Genomic DNA, 26095 nt, shown 5'->3' with positions numbered 1-26095 from the left:
CTTGACGTAGAGACGAGCGAGATCGGTCCGGCCCACCCGAGGCTCGTTTTTCTAAAGGTATTCTAAGAAACAAGGTAAAAAGTATATTGTTTTGCCAAATTCCTTATTAATTTACTATAGTTGAATTTGATAAATGTGTGAATAATCTCCAAAGGTAATGAGGCACGTGAATTTAAAATAAAATTCATATTTCCGAGAGTGTTCTCAGCAACACGGAGCTATTGCACATTTTGATGATACATTTAGAAATCACAGTATTCTTCAGTTTTAAATATATACTTACATACTTTGTTCGAATGTCACACTACCCGTAATTAAAAACAAAAAAGAAACCTTAAGGTGTCCGCCTAACTTCGATACGCTTGGTTTGTTTACGAACTGATTAACTTACTAACAAAATGGGAAATGGTTGTTCCAAACAGTCTGTTATTTCTAATGGTTAGATGTCTATTTAAAGATTTGGAATTTTTAGTCAAACTCTAGTATCATCTATTCGAGAGGAATAGGTTTTAGGAATTAGATTTGTCGTCCCATAGGTTTAAAACTACATAGTTCCTACATAGGAACTTTATTTGACTGTAATATTTCTCCACTTTTCACACAACTACTTCAAACAACCTTTGTTAATAATATAAACCCTAATTCTGCTAAAACTGTTAAAATTTCTCTAGCAGGAATTGGACACAAACGTGCCATACAACTTATGGGAAGGATGGTATGTGATCTGGATGTTAAAAGCAATTTTATCGCTTCCCTCAGAAGAAAATCTAATCACACCTTGGCTAAAATAAGTGCTAATGGTTCAAAGAAAGTCAAATGCCACACTATTACATGCAGAAACTGCAATGGACAAGGACAATGGGAAGGTCACTGTAAGGAAACAATCTGCAGATACTGTAATAAATCAGGACATTGGGAATGGGAGTGTAGGAAGAAAAAGAGAGGTATAGAAAATTATTATGTTTCTTATGTTCTGCAGGCTCACCAGATGCCTCAGACCATCATTTTAGATAATATGTGCCCTGCCAGGCATATTTTTTATATGATACAGTGGCTCTTTGGAAAGATTCTTGGAAAGATGCTAATCTTGTCTTAAAACTTTTACAGACTAATTTGCTTTCATTGCAATTGGCTATAGTGAAGGTAAAAGATCATGCATCTGGTGACTCTGAAGAGTGTTTTGTGCCATTTTTGGTCCCGTAAGTGTTTACCCAGCAGCTATATGCTAATTCGTGATGAAACAGACCGCATAGTTTTTTCAGCATCTGTCCTCCCTTTATTAGTTTGTCATTTTCATGGTATTTTACATGTCGCAAAACGGGGGGTAATCTGTATGATTGAGAACAGATTCTGCATTCGCATATTAAACATGCTACACTTGTTCTGTTAGATTCCTGTTTGATTTGCGCTCGTGCAAATACACAAGGACAACATGTTAAACACGATGCCTTGCCAATGCCTATTGGACCATTTCGATGTTTACACCTTGACTTTACACACATGCCACCTGTCAGAAATCTTAAATACAGTGGAACCTCGAATTATGAGCATAATTTGTTCCGGAAGCAGGCTCGTATTCTTATAAAAAATAATGGAAAGTCAAATTATTTGTTCTACAGCCCCAAAAAATAAATACATAAAAATCATTCATACAAAATATAAAGTAAAAATAAAACAAATTAACCTGCATTTTACCTTTAAAAAAAAAAAAAACATTTTTGAAAAGAATTGCGACAGAGCAGAGTTTCTGTGTAAACAGAGAGTGTTCGTCTGTATGTGTGTGGGAAGCCAAGAGGAGGAGGGGGTGGAAGGGGGGCTGTAAAGGCGAGAGAGTGTGTATGTGTGTGTGTGTGTGTGTTGCTGTGACTGAAGGAGCACAGTGTCAAATTGCGTGCACACACACACACACCCTCTCGCCTTTACAGGCCCCCTCACACCCCCTCCTCCTCTCGGGTTCCCAAACATATTAAGGGAAACGGCAGACTGATGCAGAAAGGGAGAGAAAAAATGGATCTTTTCCCCTTAAATGAGACTTGCTTTTGCTTTATATGCGTGCACAGACGTGTGTTATAATAAACAATACACGCGGGCTGTACACACAGGCTTACAAAGACAAAATAAAAAATAAATTTACGCATACACAGTGTTATAGTAAACAGTACATGTGTGCACGGATGTTGCTTATACCAGTAAGAGACGAGCACTAAGACCCAGCAGGGGATTACCTACAATTCCGCAACGCAAGAGAAAGAAAAACTATTGGCTCAGTTGTGATCACGTGATGCTCGGCAAAATAAGAACAAAACAAAAAGCGCATGCATGATACATGATACTCTGTACTCGTAAACCAAGACAATGCTTGTTTTTCAGTAAGTCAGGATTGTCTGCAATTATACACAAGCACTCATTGAAAAACTGAACAGTGTTCATGGTAATGGTCTCTGTTTCACTCTTTCTGCCTATAGAGAAGCCTACTTACTTTTTCATCCCAGGTGATGATCCCAGTACAGTGCTGATGAAAAGTTTAAATCCCAGGAAGGTGGGCGAGGCTGCCTACAGTACACCTACAACTGGAATTGCCGTGACTCGCACAGCTGTTCTGACAGATTTACAGCCACAGTGGATTCATGCCAGCCGTGTGAAGAAGGCACCGCAGACGACTCTGACTGCTTGTGATAATCGACCAATACCTCACAAAATCTCCTAGCCTGCACTGAGGGGCTAGTAGAGCAATACACGCCCTGAAGTCACCTCAAAAGGGGGCTCTCGTCACTTCTCACCTTTTTTAAATACACATATAGGTATTACTTTGTATTAGCTTGCTTTTTTCCACATTTTATTTTATTTTTGTGTCAGCTCTTGATTTCCTTATGTAATGTTAATTTCTTTTCTAATTGTAATTCTAGAAGTGATTTAATCCTGACCATCTTCTCTATAACTTTTCTATCTACTCTCTTTATTATTCTTATTATCATCATCTTTGCTGACTTAACTAATTAAGAATCCCTGCTTCTTCACGTTTTAGAATTATTTTATATATAAAGGAGTTATTTCTACTTTCTTGCTCTCTTCCTCATAGATCTGATATTAACGTGTTAAATCTTTTCTGCTGCTTTCTTCCTATCTCCTCTTGCATCTGTTCTTGCAGATGTGAATGCTCCCACGCTCACCCCCTTCCATTCTCTCTTTATGGTTTCTCCTAACTTGAGCCAACATCTTGTGATTCGTCTCTGGATGGACACCGCTCTGTCTTCCTCTCATTTGATTCTCCGGGATCTCACCAGGAAATTAGCTGTGGTTCCTGTTCTTTGTAGTAACATACATCAATGACACAGGCGTTAAGTCAAACATACCAACTTTTTGACAGACAATGTGTGTGTGTGTGTTTGACTGAGTCTCTCCTGGTACCAGAAAAGCTTACCAAAGCACAGCGGACAGACTGAGCAACTCACTTCTTTTAATACAAAACTTTATAAAACTTTACATATTCACGTATTGAATGACCTGGTTATTCCATCTATGGAGTTTTTCCGTCCCCTATGTTGCAGTCATATTCCAGGACTCAGATTGTAAAAGAGTGGTTCTGGGAGCATGAGAAATCATTTTCACACATGAACTGGACACATTGTTTGTGCTGTAATTAAAGCTTCTTTTTTGGCAACCTTCAAGTCGGCCACTAGATGTAAAGCGTATAACAGTTTTGCAGCCTTAGAAATGTGTTTACTTTTTATATTTTTATTTGTTAATTTTTAACAAAAAAGTTAATTTTTTATAAAATTCCGTTAACTTTATAAGAAATGCTACTGAGCTCTCTCTTTATCTCTTTATTTTAAGATACCATTATGAAGTTTTTTAAAGGCTATGAAAATTTGTACAAAGTTAGTACCCCCTTATCCACTCCCTCTCCAGAGCAGTTTTAGCAGTTTTTGTATTTGAAATGGCAGTTTATCACAGTAACTCACTCAACCTCCCAGCCGGAAGACATTCTTATTTCATGATAACCATGCAGGTCATTTGACATCGCAGACTCTCCAACTCTGGAAGAAAGTTCAAAGTGTGATTTCTGGCTGGGGGTCATTTGATTGGATGTGATCACCTAAATCTACATAACAAAAGGTGTTAATTGGGAGGGCCCAGTGTATGTGGGTAATAGAAGAGGTTGCAAGGTAGGTCTGAGTAAAAACATTCTAGTAATTCTACTTTTAAAGGCATGCTTAAGTGCGTTTCAACAAAGTTTTATGTAGGGGATTGTCATTCTAAATTTTGAAAATTGAAGGTTAGGATTAAAATGTTTTACAAATAACTTTGCAGATTTTTTGTTTTTTTAATAAAATACATATTGGTTTCAAACATCAATTACCGGTCTCTATTATAATTAATAATCTGCCACAGCCCTTAATGGTGGTGGAAAACAAACAAAAACAACATATCAGTCGACTCTATTTAGGATTATCTTCGTACAAAATACGTCTTCTGATAGGCTGTTAAATTAGAAACTATTTGTTCTGCCTTTATTAAAGAGACCCTTTTCCTTAAATACACAGATGGATGACTCTAACATTCTGGTTAATGAATAATGGATTTATTTCTTGTTAGGTAGATACGTTTCATTACTCATCTAAGTAGATACTTCTTCAGTCTAAGGAACTTCCAGTCCAGAAGTCAGATAACCTCACCTGGATGATTGAGAATCACATACAATTATGGCTTTATTATACACCACCATTTGTATTGATAGTATGAAGATGCAGAAAAGGTGAACCAAATAAGAAAACAAAATTAGATTTAAACCTTATTTATATGCATTTTTAGCCTGTACTACATGCATTATAAATTCTGATGTACAGTTAGATCCATACATTTTGGAACAATGTTTGAACATTGAACATTGTTAGGCATTTGAAACTCTGCACTGAATTTTGTAATGAAACAAGATGGGACCAAAGTAAAGACTTACAGTTTTAATTCAATGAAAAAAGGTTTTGAAAAAAGTGTGACATTAACTATTCAGGAAATCCAGACATTTTCATACACACATTTTGGGGGTATCATAAAGGAATGAAACTTGACCATGATTTTTTCTGCCCCATTCAGCTACACAAATGTGAACAATAACATATTATGATCCTATTATTTTACAATTTGTTATTCAGAACACACTTGGCTTTTAGTAGGTCATGCTGGGGCTGAGTCCACTGTTTGGCAAACAATTCACATCTGTCCACACTAACTCTGGTGCAGGGATAAAGAGACACCACATCTAAATCTTTTTTTAAATTGTAAACCACATTTAAACCAAATATTTAATTTCTCTACATACCTACAGAGGTGAGAATTTAGCAATTAGCCATAAACAGTTTAAAAGGTTTATTGTGATATCTGCGCCTGTGTCACAGCCGTGCTGATATTCAGCACAACAGCGATTCTTCTCAGGAGATATTGCATCATCTTTGTTCGCTGCTACCTTATGACCAAGGGCAGGGAAAAGGGCAAAGGTTTTTATTTAAAATTGCAAGTAGTACAGTCCTTGTTTTAGATTGTCAGAAGTGCTTTTGAAAGTTTCTAACAGTTTAGCTAGAAATCACGTACTGAAATGTGTATTACTAATATATATATATATATATATATGTGTGTGTGTGTGTGTGTGTTTGTATACACACACACACACACGAGTCTTATAATAATAAGCTAAAACACTGTGATGTAAAATGTCAATACATTGACATTGACAAATGGAGATACTAACACATATACTGAAAAACTGCAAAAGATATGACAAGGAAAAATAAAATCTCAGTGAACTCATGAAAGAAGCTGTAAATAGAAAACATTCTATGGAAAATTACCTGTAAAAATATAATACCTTGATTGATTATATAAGCAAAACTTGCTTAATATATAGAAGGTTCTTATTTTACCCTGCTATTTTGGGTTTTATTTTTGTTATATATATTTTTCTGCTAATCTGATGTTCTCCTAGTCCAGCAGGTGGCAGTAATGCACCTATAAGTTTTTTGCCATTTGCCAAAAATAATAAAGAAGACGTGGCTGTGGACGAGAAAAGTCTACACTGAGGTAATACTGGTAGATTTTTACAGAGACTGTTTAATGAGAAGAATTTAAAACTACAGTAGGCAAGCGGTTTTCTACTTTTACAGTCGCCGCGCACAGTGACAGCATTTGCGTTTGTGCGTTTGCTGGATTTTACCGCTGCGTGGCGCTATATAACTATAAACACAGGTTTAACATTTTGAGAGCAGAAAAAGCACTGTGCGCGTGCCACGTCTCGTCTGATCACTTAACGGCTCAGTTCGGTGTGTGCAGTGTCCCCACTGCACGTTCAACATGTTTTCTGCGCGTGGGCGCAACATCCTTTTACAGTGCGTGCTTGACTGCCTGCACGCGCTAGTGATGGGAAGTTTGAATCATTTTAGTGACTCGGGTCTTAGAATCTCGTTTATCAAAATGAACAAATCTTTTTTTTTTTTTGAGTCATTTAGGTCATTTCGTTCTTTTGATCAGAAACGGTGGCGGATTTAGCAATTTGGGGTCTCAAGGCGAACATGGATATGGGGCCCTCTGCATTCAGTGCTTTTCTAAAGTCTTACCTTAAACTTCAATTCACTCATCATGCCACAGCAATCTTATCCAGCTGTCTAGAACAGCCCTGTAGAAAACAAAAAATCAACAACAAAACATTAACCGGTTAACTAATGCACTTCCCATCTTTGTCTTGCACTGTAAAAAAAAAAAAATGGTGTTTTTACAGGAAAACGTTGGCACATACATACAGCAGCACAGTAGATAACTTTACTGACACAATATGTAAATATATATATAATAAACATAATACACATTGTGGATTTGACAAATCGAAAAACTAACAGTACCTCTTCTCAAACAAACAGAAATAAAGTTAGTGCATCTTTAGGATTTTTTTTTATAGTGCCTTAATAAATACACATTGTGGATTCAGAGCGAAAACTAACAGTACCTATTCTCAAACAAAGAGTCAGAGTCCACAGAAAGAGTCCATATTTAGGCTCAACAGCACTCGTGATCGGAGAGATCCTGTATCAGGGTAAGGACTTGAAGGTTCACGTTGAGACGACGCTTGGAGTTTTTATTCTCTACTTTGGTTCCTTTTTCTGGTTTATCCAAAAAGAAAAACACCTGTAGAACAAAAGCATATTAAAGCATACTAGGCATTTTAATGGATCAGTTATAAAAAAATAATAATAAACTAAAAAAGATTACAAAAAACAATATACACACTACCGGTTAAAGGTTTGAAAACTGTACTATTTTGATTGTTTTTGAAAGAAGTCTCTACTGCTCAACAAGGCTGCATTTATTTGATCCAAAATACATTTTGTATTATAACAGTATATACAGTATTATTGTAAAAAAGCTTTACAATTTAAAATAACTTTCTATTTCACTATATTTTAAAATGCAATTTGTTTGTGATTTAAAGCTGAATTTTCAGCATCAATACTCCAGTCTTAAGAGTCACATGATCCTTTAGAATTCATTTTAATATGCTGATTTGATACTTAAGAAACACTTATTAATGTTAAAGTGCCCCTATTATGCCATTTTAATGCCAGGTTGCTAATATTGCTTAATGAGCCTCTTAAAACAGGTTTACATGTATGCAAGGTCAAAAAACACTTTAGTTTTCTCCAAACATAGATTTAATTTTGCCCCATTTCTAAATGATTTGTAAACGACTCGTGTGAAGCAGTTCAACAAGTCAGTCTGTCTAAACCCCTCCTTTCCGTGAGCCCTCACTGCTGTGATTGGCTCTTTACAGTATGATTGATCTACCGCTACAGCGTGTGTCGGAAAACGAAATGCCCGTTACCTTAACTGAACGACAGCTCTGGAGACCCGTCAATACATAGAAAAGATGCCGTTGGTTTTACCGTATCAATTCAAGCCGGAGTCTGACGATGATGGCTTGCCGTAGAAAGGCAAGGGGCATGCACACTTCGAGAGTGTTTAGTTCAGTTTGGGTGAATGGAGAATAAACAGTTAAAAAGAATTTTGTGTGCTCTCGTTTTTAAGTTCTCGTTCTCTTTTAAGTGTTTAAGCGAACCCGGCATGAATGCTTGGTCACATTAACAAGAGTGTGGTAACGTTAATTGTAAGATGGCGGGCAAGTTGTTCGTGACGTAGAATGTGGGCAGACATTATGCAAATATGTTACGTAGTTACGTGGATTCGTTACAGAGATAAATTAGATTTGCTTTCGACTCATTGAGGCGAATGAGCCAACTCTTTTTTTAATAGACAAAAACTTAATTTATCGTGCACTGTCAGCGTCACAGATAGTGCAGATAGTTTATGTTCACATACAGTACAGCTACATGACACACTTCATGAAAGATCATATTTGAAAAAGCATAATGGGGCACTTTAAAAACAGTTGTGTACAATTTTTCAGGATTATGTAATGAATGAAAATTCAAAACAACAGCATTTATTTGAAATATAAAGCTTTTGCAACATTATAAATGTAAATACTGTCATTTGATCAATTTAATGCATCCTTGCTGAATAAATGTATTATTTTAAGTTCTTTTCTAAAAATAAATAAATAAATAAATAAATAATCTTACAGTCCCAAAACTTTTGAACGGTATTACAATGTAAGGATTTCTTGAATTTTGTTACAAAATTCAAGAAATCTCCTTTTGTGTACTCAGTGCTCAGCCCGTATTCTGCTTGTCCTGCAGGGCCAGGGAACCCCTCAATGAAACACACAAGTCATTGCTCAGTGAGATGTTCAAAGTTTATTGTGGGAGACAGAAGTGTATATATATATATATATATATATATATATATATATGCGCGCACACACACACACAAAGAACCAAAAAGGTGGATGCAGGACTTGGTACCGCTGGTCTGGAATGTTTATAAAAGATAACATGAAGAAGAACAGAAGCTTGGGACGGTTATGCAATTATGAGCCTTTAGCAGTTTTACAACCCTGAACATAGATTATACTAAGGAATGTGTTTGCAGATAGCGCAGTGTGTCGAGGTCAAAGAAAAAAGCATTTTGTCCTCATGCAAACATATCATGAAACACAGTAAAATGAAATATTCCCTACATACAATGTTACAAATACTTTCTATTTCAGATAAATACTGTTCTTTTGAACTTTATATTCAAAGAATGAAAAAAAAAACAGTTTTCAACACTGATAATAATCAAGTGTTTCTTGAGCATCAATTCATCATATTAGAAGGATTCCTAAAGGAACACATGACACAAAATTTTGAGCATTTTAGTGATGCTCAAAATTTAGCTTTGCATCACAGGAATAAATTAAAATATATTCAAATAGAAAAGTTATTTAACATTTTAACAATACTTCACAATATATATATATTTTTTTTTAAATAACATAAATGCAGCCTTGGTGAGCAGAAGAGACTTAGTCTGGGTCTGACTCTCGGTCTCGAGTCCCGGCCTTAGTTAAGGTTCCGATGAAGACCGGGACCTCTGAGCCAGACTTTAGGTCCCAGAGTCCCAGGTCTAAGAAATGAGCAAGCCATGTTTACTCACCTTTGAAGAAACTCCAGAGTTAAGGCCAGCTTAGATGGATAGTGAATATTAAAACAGTAGTAGCTCCCTGAGGCGCAATGCAGAAATGACGGAGGAGATGTTTTTGTTGATAAGGTTCCGATCCAGACTCAGCATTTACCTTGTGGAGCAATAGCAGGACTGTCCTATGAACAAATTATTTAACAGGTTATATTAATAAGTGCTGAACTCACATGACAAATTCTATAAACAGTGCAATAAAAAAGAGAGATATGAAACAGACTTACCACAGACAATAACAACGGGTGTCAGGGGCACTTTCTCCAGTTGGACCTTTTCTGCCAGACATGTATCTTCTACACTCCTCCTTTTCATCAAAATAGCTGAGCAGAAGCAGGATCATCTCTATCACATCATCTGAACAGCCACTCTGCAGTTTTTGCATACTCTGAAGCCTTGCATAATTCTGAATGAATTTCTTGCTCTTGTTGACACAAACTGTGGTCATGTAGTCGAGAAGCCTTTTTCCTTTTAAATCCAAATCTCGTGTAAATGTCTCTTTGAGGTCAATCCCAGTGAGTTCCACAAAGTGGACTGACATGCCAAGTTCATCAAACCAAAACAGCCACTCCTCTTCAAGGCACTTGATACTTTTTCCCTGGTTGACATGTTGACATTGTGTGTAAAATTGTGGACTTCATTGAACATTTTACCTCCTCTGGATTGGCATCAGAGTGTTGGAAAATCACCTTGAGTTTTTCCATCTTTTGCTGCTGGCCCCTTCCATTTAATGCATCCATAAGTGTCCTTCATAACTGCTCACTCTTCTATTGGGATCTTGTCTGTTTGGTCCGAGTCATCGGTCTGATGTTTTCTTTTTCTTATTTTGGGTGTTAACGTGTGCCTCACATTTTCAATTCCGTTTTGCAACTGTTTGACAATGGAGCCTGTTTCAACAATAATCACCCTCTATTACATCCTGGAGAGAACTGGGATATTTTGCTACGATTTCCGTTGCCACATCAGTTGAATACTTTTTACCTACATGAGTGCATTTTTGCATCATCTCAGTCACAACAATCCGGACCATTTGCTTCCTTAGTTTTGGGCCAGGCCTTTTTCCCCTCTTTTAAGGGGTCATACAGGCCTACGTGCACTTTTTTAAGCTGTTTGGACTGAACCGTGTGTTAGGAGAGTGCGTACACAACCACTCTACGATGATAAAGAGCCGCCCAGTGGTTTTCTTTTCATTTATTACAATAACATGCCCCTTCTGAAATCAGGCCAATCGCAAATGCCTGTCGATGTGACGCCACACCACAAGAGGCCGCTCCTACACTAGTTGATTGACACTGGTGTTTTAGCAAAGACCCGCCCCGAGTTAGAAGAAGCTGTCGGCCATTGTTTTTCGCCGCTGGAGCAAAATGGCACCTAAGCGAGTGTTGTGTACAGTTGTTGGGTGTAATAGCGAACACAGTAGTCGTCATACACTACCTAGGGTTAGTGACCTAGGGTACCTACCTAGGGTTAGATATCTGAGCCACTGAGGACGCAGTGGCTGAATTTAGTTTTTGAAGCTAACGTCCCCGCCGATTTACCTAAATGCGTTCATGTTTGTGATAATAATTTTTCACCAGACTGCTTTATAAATGTGGGTCAATATAAAGCAGGTTTTTACTAGGAAGCTGCTCCTAAAAATGGAACTGTACTAACGCTTCGTGTTCCTGCTTCATCCTCACCAGGCTCGGTGAGTGTGATTTATTTTTCTATGAATCTTTGCAGATCGCCTTTTCTAATAATCGCGATGAATGCGGAGTGTAAATTAACTTATACTCTCATAGAACATGGTTATGGCTTCTTCTCTATGTACATCCGTCTCTATATAATCCCTAATCGCCCGTTTATAATAAACAATGGATTAAGGTGATTGTCTAGTTGCAAACTGTGTACGTAGTCGGAAAACTATATTATGCTTACCTTTGTTACGTTAGATGGTTTATAACGATGTCTGTCGGAGATTAAGAAGTCATGTAAACACATCAGTAAACACATCGCGTCCGTATCTCTCTCAGTAAGTTTCTCCGCTTTATGTTGTTGTTGCTCGCGGCAGCGTAACAGCCCGTTAATTCATGCCCATGCAGTAATGAGAAAGACAAATTGAGTCGATGCATGTCCATTCTTTTAATTTCTGCGTTGTCAGGCGATATTACAAACTTCCGCATAGGTTCCGTACTTAAATCAAACCAAAAACGACTGAAGAAAACAGGCTCAGGCTCCATATTCCAGCGTTTTCCAGTTTGGACTGCATTACCCACAAAGCACTGCATTGTGGGCAATGCTTTGTGGGTAATGCAGTCCAAAGCATTGCCCGCACTGGACTACACTTCCGTGGCTATACCCCACGTGTGTTGTGAAGAACTTAACAGAACTTAACCATGTTTAGCCAAAAGCCATGCCTAGCTGATTGCCATGTATTTAGCCCTTGTCCCGTCCCTCTCTTGGTCTTTCGTTTCTAGTCTCTACGTGTCTCCCTCTAGTCTCTACGTGTCTCCCTTCTCTCTAGTGTCTCTCTCTAGTGTCTCCCTTCTCTCTAGTGTCTCTCTCTAGTGTCTCCCTTCTCTCTAGTGTCTCTCTCTAGTGTCTCCCTTCTCTATAGTGTCTCTCTCTAGTGTCTCCCTTCTCTCTAGTGTCTCTCTCTAGTGTCTCCCTTCTCTCTAGTGTCCAGTTTCAGCTCCATGCATAGTTTGTGTATCCTGTTATGTGTTTGTCCTCCTCCTGCCTGTGTTTCGCCACAGGACGTGTAATTTTTCCCCCTGCCTGTGTCTCGCCACAGGACTTGTCATTTGTCCCCCTGCTTGTGTCTCGCCACAGGATGTGTGTTTGTCCTCCAGTCTCTTGCCAAAGAGCCCCTGTTAGCACAGAGTTAAGTATTGTTTGAGTTTGTTTGTTCCTTTGTTTGTGTCTTTATTTATACTTTGAGTTTAACCATCATTAAAGACTCTTTTTTTGATTACACAACCCCTTTGCCTCTATGCCTGCTCCTTCTGCCCACGGCGTTCAACACCTGCCACTACACCCTGTTCGTGACAGTAAAGCTCCATATAATAACTTTTAATTAAAATCACATAAATGCATTGGGCACCCTGCACATTCTATTCTGAATCACAACATGAAGAAAAATGTGCTAAATGTATTATTAGTTTAATGTAAGTGAAGATTAAACCTTGCAGGTTCACAATAGATTTTTTTTGTAAAAACATTTTTACTACCTCCGTTTGCATCAATCATGTTAAAAGCACAGCATAAACTTGTATAGTGACTGTATTTTTAAGAACAACTGACTAAAACTTTAGTTTTTACAATATTTGCATGTCAAATGAACAAAATTGTTTCATGTGTATTACAGTATTTTTTGTACCAATCTTTGTTTTAACATATAAATTTGATTATAATCGCATATCGTTGTTGTAAATGTAACAAAACATTGTATTTAATAGTTTATAAAAGTTCACTGTCAAAAAAATTTAACCAACATCTGGATAGAACATTTGACCAACATCTGTATGTGGTAGAATTAACCCAGCATTATAGTTAAAAATGACCTAGCATTTGGATTGAATATTTAACCCATCTTGCTGGGTTAAACAAATAACTCATTTTGCTGTTAAATTAATCCAGCATGTAGCAGTCCAATATATACCCAGCAGCTGGGTTAAAAACAACCCAAACCGAGTGTATTACATCATGTACGTTGGGTGACATTACATCATGTCTAGGCTCATTTTAGATCTATTGGACTATGCACACTTATTTGATGTTGACTCCATTATTGTCTTTTTAGATTTTTTTTAAAGCATGTGACACAATCGAACACAGTTTTTTATTGCAGTCTCTTAAGTTTTTGGTTTCGGTGATACATTTATTAACATACTCAGCCTATTCTGGAATGACATAAACAGCTCTGTCATATAACAGGCTGGTACCTCAAAGAGGTTCAGTTTAGAAAGAGGAGTTCAGCAGGGCATCCAATATCTCCCTTCCTTTTTCTATTAGTGGTGGAGATGCTGTCTCGTGATATTCAGAATGATCCTATTTTTAAATGCATAATGATTTTTGATAGAAAAATTTAAATTTCACAGTTAGCAGATATATATTTTTTTATTTGAAAGGATAAATCTCAAGTATCATATGCTTTATCTGTGATTAAAGAATTCTCCATAGCCTCTGGATTATCTCTTAATATTGATAAATGTGAAAATATGCCTCTTCACTCTTGCAATGACATCACAATTGATAATATCCCTGTTAAAAATACTCTTAAATATTTGGGGATTTCAATTTCGAAAGAGGAGGTTGAGAGACAACAACTACATTTTTCACACAGACTGAAAAGAGTATCTACTGTATGTAATAATTGGTTACAAAGAGATTTGTCTATTTTTGGAAGAGTAGTCCTTTTCAAATCAGAAAGTTTGTCCCACCTTGTTTACTCAGCCTTACCTTTATATGTTAACATTAATAATTGAACATTAATAAAATTATCTTTAATTTCATCTGGAAAAATAGATCACAAAAAATAAAACATTTCTTTCAATCAATTCTTGCAAATAAGAAAACAGAGGGAGGACTTAAAGTATTAGACTTTCAGGATGTCAACCCTGTTTTTAAGATAAATTGGTTAAAAAAAATGTCTAATAAACCCCATGTCTTTATGTTTTTTTTTTATACCATCTTACATTTTTAGTAAAATTGGTGGGTTAAAATTTTTACATCACTCATCTCCTTTACTGTATACTATTCCTCTATTGCATCTGTCTAGCCTGTTACATACTATTACATCACTGTATTGCACTTTCTTAAAGTTTGTTCTTATTTAACAAGTACATGTCTCTAAAATTGCTCACAATATAGAGAACATGACACAGAAAGCTTAATAGCACTCAGCCTCAGTATGCTATCAAGGTTTCATGCTTTTTCACTAATTCAAGATATTGTGGAGGTTTTGTTTTTTAGGATGCGTCATATTACTAAAATACAGAACATGAGACATAATAATAATAATTGAGCCCAATATTTGCCTCCTTAAGTTCAGCAATAATTGATAATTTTTTCAGTCCCACTACTGTCCCCAGATCCTGTAAGAATATGGTCGGGCAGTGAAAAAAAAATGCACATATTCATGCAATTGCAAGACAGGTACAGTCTCTCTTTATATCTGTTCTTTTATTATTATTATTATTATTATTATTATTATTATTTTCTTTTGTTGATGACCACATCATTAAAGGTTCTCACGGAAAAAGTAAACAAATGCCAATGTAAAAACTTCTCACCTTCTAAGTATTGTCCGGCATAACAATTTTCATATTTTTTTCTTGATTTAATAACATTAATCATGACTAATCAAGTGAAGACCAAGCAGAGAAAGTTATCTTATACGTTTTGTTTCTTGAACAGTAGCAACAACTCATATGGCATCAATGTGGCAGAAGAAGTAACAGATACTGTATGCCTGGTCTGTCCTTTTAGATTAAAAAAACTGTACCGAAGTACCATACCCAAAATCCTACTGTTATACGCTCACTTACAGGTCGTGTAGGCGGTATGCACCTAAAAGCATTTGTTTGCAACCCACTAGTCAAATTAAAGAATAAAAAGCAGAGGGTTTGTATTTTTCCTGAAAATGTGTAAAGGAAGCAGCGGCAGAGTTGTATGCTTCCCTTTTGAAAGAAAAATAGGAATGATGAGATGTGCTGGGAGAAACAGATAAGAGCAGTCAGCATTGAACATCAAATCTAATTCAAAATTTATAAGTCACATTCACAGCCATTCACCGTATAATATGCAGTGAATTGTTTACACGACGGCCCGTGATCGACAAAGAAGGGTTTCTCTGTGAGAATGAATTATGAAAAAATACGAAAAAAGAGAATAACATACAAATATATAAAACTAATTTTAAGTTACAATTTTAAATATGTATTTTGTACAAGCTTGCTAATAAAAAAATAATTGAAATAGAAGTGTATTAGGTATTAAGTGTGCAAGTTATACAGGATACATTACAGCTGTGTGCAGTCAGTCCTCATTTGTGTGAAAAATGACCAATGCACAAACATGAGCAGAACAATGTGCAAACTCCCAGAGGTGTGCAACATGTATGCAATGTGCAGATATGCGTAAATGTAAAGATGTGCAACATGATGAGTAGTGTGTTATCCAAATTTAAATTTAAATTCAAATTTTATTTGTCACATACACAGTCATACACAGTACGATATGCAGTGAAATGCTTAGACAACTGCTCGTGACCTAAAAATAAAAGACTATGAGTAGGAATAGGAAATAAATATGAAAATTAAAATAAAGGTTAAATTTAACTAGAAAAGAATAAAATAAAATATAAAAAATTAAAGTTAAAAATAAAATTACTGTACAATGAAAATACACAATATAGAAAATATATATGAAGAGATATAGAACATATAGATATCCAGACTTTGTGTGTTAGCAAGAGTGTAGGAAGAGTGTTTTATTAAGTAAGAGAACAAACAACAATACAAGAAAACAGTAATTTCCAAACAACAAGGTTTGAAATGTGAAAACACAAGACAGGAAAATGTGATTATATACACTATATAGATAGATAGATAAACAGATAGAGCATCATGATCCCTTCCAGTAGGTGGCGGTAATGCACCGTTACGTTGTGTGGCAGCCGCCAAAAAAAAACACCAAAGGAAGAAAGAAGAATATTTTATTTATTCCCCGGGTTACCTGCAGTCGTTTGATTCAACATTACTGTTGTTCCTCGGGTTTAATATTTTCCTTTAGGTTTTGCTGTGTCGCTAATCGTCTCTACACGGAGACATTACTGACAGGTTTTTACGGAGATTGTTTGAAGAGACTGAATTAAAACAATCAGCTTGTTGTGTCTGAGGTAAGTCTCCCCGAAAAGTGATTGAGAGCTAGGTATAATTTAAATATTTGCAAGTTTTACATAATTGGTTTTTAATAAGTGGTTCAGTGAAAAACCATTTTACATCTTCAAACATTAGCTTTATTTTTCAGCAGAGAATTAAATGTTACATGTGTGTGGGTTGACCGCGGTGGTAAAGTTGGTTTGATGTTGGACGTTGGATATTCGAGCTCCGGCCTCCAGATTCTGATTTGTAGCGGAGATTCGCTAACAGAATCCGGCGAAAAAGCACCTCGTCTACTGCGGGAGTTAGGGACCGTCTGCAAATTACTGCCCCACTGAAATACGGATAATATTAATATTATAAACATTCATATTTAAAATAATTAAATTAATGTTGTTACTGTTAGTGTCAATGTGATGCATGGTGGTGTATAACGACTTATTTATTAATATTTTAAATCAAAATATGAATAATTTTATTTCAATAGCTTCAAAGTCATATGACCTTTTAGCACAAAATCCTTTCTAAAATGTGTAACCACCTGTCCTTACTAGCACTTTGCATGTTTATAATTACTTTTTAATTAAAATATAAATTATTTTATTTCAATAATTATTATACTGCAATATTACAATGCAGTATAATTTTATTTTAATTAAAATAGGTCATAAAGCCATCCTTAAATTGAATTGTCATCCATCTTGGGTCTAAAATGAAAGCCATTTTGAATATGAAATAAATTAAACATGTTATAGATATATGTAGATTTATATATAACATTTCAAATGAGGAAAAATCATTTGGACCACCCTATGTTTTGACTGGCCTTGCATACACTATGTTCATCAGCCCTTTCATACTCTTTCTGCCTTCTTTTTTCAGAAGCAGTGATTAACCTTTTCATAGTGATGTGCTCACACTTAAGTCTATAGCAAATAACATATAGTCCATTACTACTTGCACAACTTCTTCAGTAGCAACCAGGGCTGGTTTATCTGTATAATGGAACTTGCAGGCATATAAAACTGAGGTACTGATCGGATGGCTCTTGGTTAAAGAGCATGACTGATGCTGACTGACTCACGTGGAAAAAGAAAAGTATCTTGCATATATATATTTCCCCCTGCCATGGATAATCGCTATCAAATATTATATTAGAACATAAATTCATAGGTTTATTAATATCAAATATATTACTATTATAATGAAGCCTAGGCACGAGACAGCCATCAAGACCATTAATACAAATTCTTGTATAATGTTTATTTTGTAACACATTTATTTTTCAGGGGTTTGTCATGAATATGCAAATAGATATTTATATATAATAAAAACAAATATTTTTATAATGAAAAATTGGACAAAACTAATTTTATTATAAAATAAAAAATAAAGTATACATGTATTTGAAAAAAATATTATGGTTTTTTTTTCATATACAACATACAGTGAAACCTCGGATTACGAGTAACGCGGTTTACGAGTGTCCTGCAAGACGAGCAAAGATTTTTACTAAATTTTGATTTGAAAAACGAGCGTTGGCTCGGTTTACAAATATCATGTATCACGCATGCGCTTCTTGTTTTGACTCCGAGCGTCACGTGATCACAACTGAACCAACGGTTTTTCTCTCTTTTGCGCTGCAAATTGTGGGTAATCGTCTCCCCTGCTGGGTGGTTAGTGCGCGTCTCTTATTGGTATAATCAACATCCGTGCAGGTAATTTATGGCAGGGGGGCACTTCAGGGCATAACACATGTTGCAAAAATAAATTGAGCCGCTCTTCGCCATTTCGTCAACCAATCAAAGGAGTTGTGATCAGTGTTTCTACTGTCGATGCATATCGCCTTTTAAACCAACGCACGAACGCACAATAATCCTAGACAACTCAATCCAGCTATACTAATCATCAACAACAGGTGTGTTCGAAAAACCAACTTAGCCAGATCGTAAGTAGCACAATGATCTCATCTCGGATGTATCAGTTCATCTCGGATGCGTCAGGCGACGTACGAAGAACAGACCCCAGGTGTTGGATACACATGCAACATGTACACCCACGGCAATTTCCAGCCTCCAGGTTTTTATGGCTTTCCTAGCATGCTCTAAAAGTAATTAGTGACCAGTTCGAAACTGCTGCCATTAGGGTGCAACGCCCATGGCCCTCACACAAGATTTTGCTGCATGTAAAACCCGGTACACATTTAGATCTCATTGAGCAAAACTTTTGCATTGGGTGTCGTAGGCTCTACTCTACAGGAAGTCGGTTAGTGTAGATATAGGCATGTTATTTGATATACTCCTCATAGAGGATTTTGCATCCTCATAGATCATATGTGATCTATGAGGATGCAAAATTGCAGAGGGATTTTTGACATCTCAATCAGTTCAGTCATGATGATGCCTTAAACCTATGCCGAAAAGTGGTTAATAACTTTGTGTGACATTATATTGAGTGACATCACATTGAGTGACATTATTGTGTGATGCTTTTCTCCAGCATCCAGGGCTTTTTGAATTTTATTTGACATAAAATTCCCCACCATTCTAAAGTCATGTCATTATGTTATTGGTATGTCCCCTTAAAATGCATGTGTCCATTGTGTCCAATGTATTTCTGCGCAAGGTGCTTGGGCCTTCTCATCATTGCTTGCAACTGTATTTCAACATTGGTTTAGGACAGCAACTAACGTTTATTTTAATAATCGATTAATCTAACGATTATAATTTTTTAAAATTAATTAATGAATCAGATAAAAAAACACAAAACAAGGAAAGCCGTAATTTCCAAACGTTTTATTCAAAAACAGAGTAAAAATCTTTAGAAAGTCCAATGACAGGCGCGTACACAGACTCACACACAGCAGGCAAAGAGCGGACTGAGACTTGAGCAGAGAGAGAACATTTTAACGCCCTTTTAACGGCCTTTTTTTTTTAAGACTTTTAACGCCCCTTATGAGAATTGCTTTTGCTTTACATGCGCGCTGTACACATACGAATACAGACACAAAATAAAATATGTTTTACGCGCCCACACATGATCACAGTGTTATAGTAAACGGTACACGCGTGCACGGATGTTGATTATACCAGTAAGGGACGCTTGCTCGCGCACTAAGACTCAGCAGGGGAGACAATTACGGATTTCTCTGCCTCCGCCATGTATCTTTCCTCTACCTCCGCTGTTTTTTTTTTGTTTTTTTTTCTTTTGCTCCACCCTGTCTATGAGGCGCCGGACTCATCAGTGCACGAGACCACTGAGCGTGTTCACTCCGCTCCGCGCCTAAATGTTTTTTTTTTTTTTTTTTTTTTTATGTCTCCGCGTTGCGTTGCCAACTCTTTTAGTAATCGATTTGTTGTTGCAGCCCTACATTGGTTATTAATAAATCTAAGTGACTTAAATGTAAGTGATATTGAATAAAAAAGGTTGTGCTCTTTGCAGAACATGTGGTCACACATGGCAAAAGGTCACATGAATTAATATATTTAATAAATATGCAAAAGGGTAGTGTTGAAAAAAAGCAGGTCTGCAGAACAGGTGGTGAAATAAAACTTTTCATATTTCTCATAACAAACATTATTAAATATGAAATTTAATTTAAAAAAGTTGTGCCCTTTGCATAACCAAAATGTATTTTATCAAACATAAAATACATTTTAGTGTGATAGGTCACATGACCTGGAAGTTATTGAAATAATGTCATTAAATTTTCTATTTAAAAAATACTAATAAATATGCAAAGTGATAATATGCAAAGTCATTATACACCACCATGCATCACATTGATACAGTATTTATTTAATATTTTTTTTACTTAAGGCAACATTAACAAGTAGAATATAAAAATCTCCCCCATGTTCAAATAGAAATCCCCTATTTGTGAGCAAAATATGGCAAAAAAAGGTGGGATGAAAAAGAAACATGTAGACATTTGCATAAACTTCAACAGCACATAAAAATAGGGAAAGTATGGGGCAGAAATAGAAGAGAGGAAATCATTTTAGCCCAGCTAAGAATAGGGCACAAGACTAAACCAGAGTTTTGGGCTGCGTTTCAATGTACTTCCAATGTACTGTACTTCACAGGGTGCTCCCTACTCCTTGCTCCGTTTGCAGTGAATGTCGGTGAAGGGAACTTCTCTCGACAAAACTCCACCGTTTAGAAAATCCTGCGAAGTCACCAGCACAGGCATCACTTCCTCTGTGCGTTACCATGGTAACATAAGCACCTTGGATACCTGTCGTTGCTGCTGTGAAAATGTTGCATTATGGACATAAAATATAAAATATTATATTTATATATATTAAATATAAATATTAATATAACTTGTCCCATCATAAAACCTACTACTGAAATGTGTATAATTTGTAAGAAAAAATATTGATTAATAATAATAATAATAATTAATTAATGATTTGTTTATTTATTTATTTTTTACATATTACTAGCCTAAAGAATACGAAGGATTTTTAGGTTTTTTTTTTATCAGGGAGCACTCTGTGAAGTACACGTCGAAATAGAGAGCAGTTTTAGTACAATAGGCTAAAACACAAGACTGGAGAACGTGAATACTGTGGACAAATAAAAATATAAACGCATAGACTGACAAACTGCAAAAGATGACACCATGAATAACCATGCAAGATGCTGAAAATAGAAAACATTGCAGGGAAATGACATAGGAAATATTAATTATCTAAACAAAACTGGCTTACAGTAAGTAGTCAACCAGAATGCCTATTACCACCGCAGGGAAAACGACAGCGTGCAAAATCAGTCACATCAAATGACTGCCAGGTAGCGCAAAGGGACCAGGTTTAGTATTTTTCCTCAGGTTTTGCTGTGTCGCTAATCGCCTCTACAGAGAGTTATTACTGGCAGGTTTTTACTTTCTACAACAAACAAGAAAAATCTGTGACTATTAGGGTTGGGTACAAAAAAACGGTGCCAATATGGCACCGATACCTATATAACCGGTATGTACTGGACTGAAACAGAATGTAAATTTTGGTGCCACTTAAACGCCTGAACTGTTGATTGAAATATTTGTTTTCTAGTTTCATATATTTTTGTGGATTAATAGTTTATTAGATAAAAAAAATTAAAAGCATAAATCATCAGGAAATGAGAGACCATCCGAGGTACACGTGAATGCAGCAACTAACTCGCTCTGATGGCAGCAGCTGGTCTACCGCTATCTTAGCTTACTAAATTAAACAACTTTTGTTAAAATGCCTAAAACTAAACGGTCGAATGTGTGGATATATTTTACAAGAAAGCATGCCGACACCGCGACATGCAGCAAACGTTTTACAGCAGTTGCGTGGTAAAGCGGAAACGTGTCAAATCTAACATTTGAGGGCACATGAAATAAAGTTAAATACAGAATAAATACACAGAATAAAGTTAAAAGCAGAGGGATGCACCGAGTTTGACAGCTTGCGGACAACAGCTGGCACTATCGGTGTGGACGAACTCAGCACCAGTCATACCAACCGTAGCAAAAAGGAGTCCGCCGATTATGATGACGACAGCAGCCTTTCGGCAGGTTAGTAGTAGACTAATGTAATGTTAATTGCAAAATGCAAATCTTGCATTCCTGCTAACAAATGGTTAAACGATTTGGAAAATACTAATGTAACTACAACAGTGACCCCATTTACCATTGCAAAGAAGGCTATGCATGTCCTGTGCAGGGCATGCAATAAGTCAGGAAAGGTGTCGTATTTTGCCAGAAAAGGCAAATTATGGTGAAATTTCTGCAAAAGAATTGCTAAAATTTGAAGTGGTTTAGTTATTGTAGTTGGGGTAGGTGGCTTATGTTTTGTTGTTGTTTTTTTTTTTTTATTTACTTATATATTCATATATACTATAAACCTTTAAAGAAAAACATTGGTTAAACGTTGTTTAGACAGACAATTGACAGACAACAATAGCTGACAATTTTATTAGTGAATTAACTGTTATATAGTCTATCTCAATTTGTATCTGTTTATTATTGTTTGAAAAAATCTTACATTTAAAGATATGAAACTTTAAATATAGAAATAACTGGGAAAATAGACTTGCAGTATAGAAGATTTATCCAGGGATATAAAAGAATACATAAAAATAATGTCTTACATTTGTGTAAATGTTTCATTCAGAATCGAGCGACAGAGAATTTGTGTTTCTTTTACCACGTTCATCAAAGTTAGAAGTATACATACACTAAACAAGTATCTTTAAACAAAAAGAAAACTTCAGATGATCCCATTCTGAGCTTAAGAAGCTTCTGATTAATTGGGTTAATTAATTCCATTTGAGTTAATTGGTGGCACACCTGTGGATGCATATAAAGGAACCCCCAAAACACAGAGCCTCTTTCTTTGACATCATGGGAAAATTAAGAGAAATCAACCAAGACTTCAGGTAAAGAATTGTGGACTGCCACAAGTCTGGCTCATCCTTAAGTGCAATTTCCAGATGCCTGAAGGTCCCACAAACGTCCGTTCAGAAACTTATACGCAAGAATAAAAACATAGCAATGTACAAGCATCATACCACTCAGGAAGAAGATGGATTTTCAATCCCAGAGAGGAAGGTTTTGGAAATGTGTGAATCAACCCCAGGACATCATCAAAAGACCTTGTGAAAGTGGCTGAAAGTGGTAAGACAGTGTCATTATCCAAAGTAAAACGAGTCCTGTACCACCATGAGCTGAAAGTTACTCTGGAAGGTGAAAGCCATTACTTCAAAACCACCATAAAAAAGCCAGACTACAGCTTGCAACTGCACATGGGAACAAAAATCTTAATTTCTGGAGACATGTCCTGTGGTCTGACGAAACAAACTGTTCGGCCTTAATAATAAACTGTATGTTTGGAGAAAAATGGCGAAGATTTGAAGCCTTAGAACACCATCCTAACTGGAAAGTATTGGGGTGGTAGTATAATGTTGTGGGGCTGCTTTGCTGCAGAAGGGACTGGTGCACTTCACAAAGTAGATGCCACCATGAGAAAAGAAAATTATGTGGATATATAGAAGCAACATCTGAAGACATCAGCCAGGATGTTAAAGTTTGGGCACAAATGGGTCTTCCAAATGGGCAGTGACCCCAAACATACCTCCAAATTAGTTACAAAGTGGCTTCAGAACAACAAAGTCAAGCTATTGGAGTGGCCATCACAAAGCCCTGATCACAATCCCATAGAAAATTTCTGGGTGGCACTGAAAATACGAGTATGAGCAAGAAGGCCAACAAACCTGAACCAGATACACCAGTTCTGTCAAGAGGAGTGGGCCAAAATTCCAGCAAACTATTGTAGAAAACTTGTTGAAACAGTTTTAGGGCAGTGCTACCAAATACTAAGGAAGTGTATGGAAATTTTTTATTAATAAAAGTAATTTTTAAAAATTCCATAAAATTCTCCCTCACTTTATTCTGACATTTAACACATGCAAAAAATATATGTAAAAAAATAATGAGTTTTTTTCTGAAGTGTATGTAAATATGTTTTCAGCTGTATGTCAAAGTGCACATACTGTACAAGAAAAATACAATTTTCAAACTAGACGACAAATAGTGAAAATGGAAAATAAACAAACCTCACAGATTGTTTTAAAAACAGAACTGAGTTCATGAAAGTCTTGGGTGTGTTCCCATAGCAACACAACTAAATTATAACACTCAGAAACACCTTTTATTTGGGGTAAAGTGACTGATGTGCCTAACTTTTTTTCAGCAGAACCTCTGTTTCACTGAACAATCTATGACTTTTCATGAATATGTAAGACCTATTCTCACTGGCTCAGGTAACATCAGGTTTCACCAGATCTACTATTGTCTCAGCTGTTCACACTGACACATTCAGATTCCTCACACAAACAGGGCTTCTTTGGTGATAAACACAATTTAATAAGACCTATTGAAGCCTGAATCAGGTCACACCAGGTTTCCCCAGGACTCCTATTGACGTCTCAGCAGTTCACATCTATATACTCAGATTCAAGACACATTGGTGTGCACCCCTTTGTCTCATTTTAATACTTCATTGATTCATTAAAATTAATGATTTTTTTTTTTTTTTGGCTGTAGTGATGAAGGTAATAATGCCATCTCAGCAGCAGTGGATGCACCTACATTCACGTTTCATACGAATTACATAATCTGACATTTGTTTTGCATTGGTTTATGTAAAAAGAGACATTTCACGTTCTATAAGTCTATTTTTATTTCTCATCTGTGAGGCAAGTATACGCAGAGTTTCGGTTCATTTTCGTTTTTTTCGGTTCGTTCACCGAAATGAAAGACACACCCAGTTTGCTTTCATTGTTTTACAAAATCATAACATTTTGTCGTCCCTATGAGTGCACTTAAATCAGTGTAGAGCCTTATAAATGTTATAACCACTTTTTCTGATGCACACCCAAAGTTTTCTGGTTACACCATAAAATCTTAAAGGCTCACTGTGTTAATGTTTACTTTGCTTAAATCCAATGCAAATAAGAAACGCCTACATTTAAAACACTTTTTCTTTGCAAGTGTTTTTGTGAATTAAATTATATTGTAGGAACCCAGAAATGCACACAAACAGTAGACGGTTTTCTTTGGCTTTACTGCCAAATAAATGTTTCTTATTAAATTAATGTAAAAAAATAAAATAAAATTGACGTATGTCAGATTCTCGTCTCCACATGCGTTGGAGACCCACCCCCGCACCCAGCGCTCCATTCACATGCAAGATTTATGTAAACGTCTATTCAGGTGTAAGTAAATGCTAATTGTTGTTTTGTTTAGGGAGAAGTGATGTGCTCATGCATGTCCATGTCCAACAGAACAGGAACGGCTTGAATGACGCAACGAAAACATTTTTTAAAATATTTTTATGTAAATATTTTTATACGCATGAAAATGACTCGTGGCATGAATCTGCACGAAGCGCTTGAGTTTTAAATGATCATTCAACGCTGGACACAAACAGCAAAAAATCTGGATAATAATCAAAATAATAATATTTATCATGCTTTTTTGCTATTTGTGTCCCGCATTTAATGATTATTTGACCATGAATGGCTGAAATGATAAAATAAAGCTGTTCACAACGCGTGCGCGCTTTCACTTAAAATTTACTTGTATTGTTTTTAATAAAAAAGTGTTTATTCAGCAAGTATATATTTGTGCTTTGTTGATTTTCTGGGGTGTTGATTTTCCGGGGTACTGATTTGACATTTTGTCAGATTTGCAAAAGCTGCCATCTTTGTGGTTTGTGCATATTATGACTGAAGCAAAGCTGTTCATATCGGCTCACATCGGCAGCGTTTTGTTCAAAGGGGAGATGAAAGTGCAAAGTCAAAGTGTACACAAGAAAAAGCAGCTTTATTTCATTGATAAAATACTCAGATCACAAACAATAACATAGCACAATGCATAGTGTTTCGTCTGTAACAACTTCATATGAAATAATGAGACGGAGCGGAGACTGACAGGTTCATTTGTGTTTACTATCAATTCGCGCAAAGAAAACACATTTAACATTTCACATGACAGTGTTCCAGTATTTATGCGCATGCCCAGGAAGCACTGCCACAGCACACCACTGAAAGTAGATCCAAAAACCACACTTCCTCCCCTT

At 36.2% G+C, this 26095-nt stretch overlaps 1 protein-coding gene across 2 annotated transcripts in view; it reads left to right on the top strand.

Moving 5' to 3' along the window:
* LOC128534539 (gastrula zinc finger protein XlCGF17.1-like) overlaps nt 1-26095 on the top strand; it is a 172961-nt gene that overhangs the window by 87406 nt on the left and 59460 nt on the right. The window contains exon 1 of one of the 2 annotated variants that reach the window (XM_053509007.1): nt 16294-16498. The exons of the other annotated variant lie outside the window; for it this stretch is intronic. The gene's annotated coding sequence lies outside the window, so the exon portion shown is untranslated. Of the gene's footprint in view, nt 1-16293; nt 16499-26095 lie in introns of those variants that run through there. 2 annotated transcript variants of the gene reach the window in all.

Source organism: Clarias gariepinus, chromosome 12 (genome assembly GCF_024256425.1).
Source record: "Clarias gariepinus isolate MV-2021 ecotype Netherlands chromosome 12, CGAR_prim_01v2, whole genome shotgun sequence".
NCBI classification, from domain to species: domain Eukaryota; kingdom Metazoa; phylum Chordata; class Actinopteri; order Siluriformes; family Clariidae; genus Clarias; species Clarias gariepinus.
Note: the sequence above shows the minus strand (reverse complement) of the source record. Positions and strands in the feature narration are given on the sequence as shown.